Source organism: Mandrillus leucophaeus, unplaced genomic scaffold (assembly GCF_000951045.1).
Source record: "Mandrillus leucophaeus isolate KB7577 unplaced genomic scaffold, Mleu.le_1.0 Scaffold130, whole genome shotgun sequence".
NCBI lineage: Eukaryota > Metazoa > Chordata > Mammalia > Primates > Cercopithecidae > Mandrillus > Mandrillus leucophaeus.
Window position 1 is genome coordinate 2,815,865 of NW_012101255.1, and position 1,446 is coordinate 2,817,310.

The following is a 1,446-nucleotide window of genomic DNA, read 5'->3' on the forward strand; positions in this document are numbered from 1 at the left end:
AAAAAAAAAAAAAAAAAATTTTTTAAATTGTTTCCCTACTCACGCTATACTTCTGATATCAAATGTGTGTGTTGAGGGAGGAAGGGTTCCCACCCTAACCAGCCGAGTGTCCTGACATTCCATTCATTTCTATTGATAACACTATCTACCTGAAGTTAGTGTCAGCTCCCACAAGTTAAGTGTTCGGTTCCACAAGTCTGTTCCCACTTCAGTTGCAGGTCCTGGACCACCCATACTTTTGACCAATCAGACATAAATCAGAGGTTCCCACAACCCTCAAGTTCAATAATTTGCTAGAATGGCTAACAAACTCAGGGATACACTTGACTTAAAATGTTCTGGTTTATTATAAAGTATACAACTCAGGAACAGCCAGATGGAAGAGATGCATAGGGCAAAGTGTGCCTAGCTCATGAGATTTCAGCAATACTCAAAAGAAACTCCTGTGGAGACTTCTGGAGCTCTTTCTCTGCATAGCTCTCTTCTCTACAGTTGTCTGCCATGCCAATTCCAAATCACCTTCTTGAACTCCAATCTGCTTCTTCAACTCAGTGAGATGACTGTTTTGTGCTTGGGATCCCCCAATTTGTACCTTAGTCTAAAAAGAGCCCCTTGGCCAGGCTCGGTCACTCACACCTGTAATCCCAGCACTTCAGGAAGCCAAAGCAGATCACCTGAGGCCAGGAGTTTGAGGCTAGCCTGGGCAACATAACAAGATCCTATCTCTACAAAAATTAGAAAGGCCATACTAGAAACCAACCCTGGCCAGATATAGTGGCTCACACCTATAATCCCAGCACTTTGGAAGGCCAAGGCAGGAGGAATGCTTGATCTTAGGAGCTCAAGACCAGCCTAGGCAACATAGCAAGACCTCACCTCTATTAAAAATAAAAAAAATTAGCCGGGTGGTGGCACAAACCTGCAGTCCCACCTACTTGGGCGGCTGAGGCAGGAGGATCACTTGAGCCTGGAAGATCAAGGCTACAGTGAGCTATGGTCACACCACTGCACTCCAGCCTGAGTGATAGAGCAAGACTCTGTCACAAAAATTTTTTTTAATTAAAAAATTAAAAAGAAAGAAACCAACCCTGACAACACCTTGATCTTGGACTTCTGGCTGTCAGAACTGTGAGAAAACAAATTTCTGTTGTTTAGCCCACCCAATTGGTGGTATTTTGTTATGACAGCCCTACCTAACTAATACAGCCTCCAAGGAGAAAACTTGAAACATTTTGTTGTAGTTCCTTGGTATTTATCTTTCTCTTGGAGATCAACGCCCTGCACTGTCTGTTGTCCAATTTCTGAGTGTAGTTATTTCACATATTTTGTCTACTTCTAGTTATTTATATCAGGAAGGTGAGTCGGGTCCCAATTACTTCAAGTCCCTTTGCAATGTGTTTTTTTAATCTTTTAACTAAATGAGTTTCAGAAATTTCTGAGAAGGGA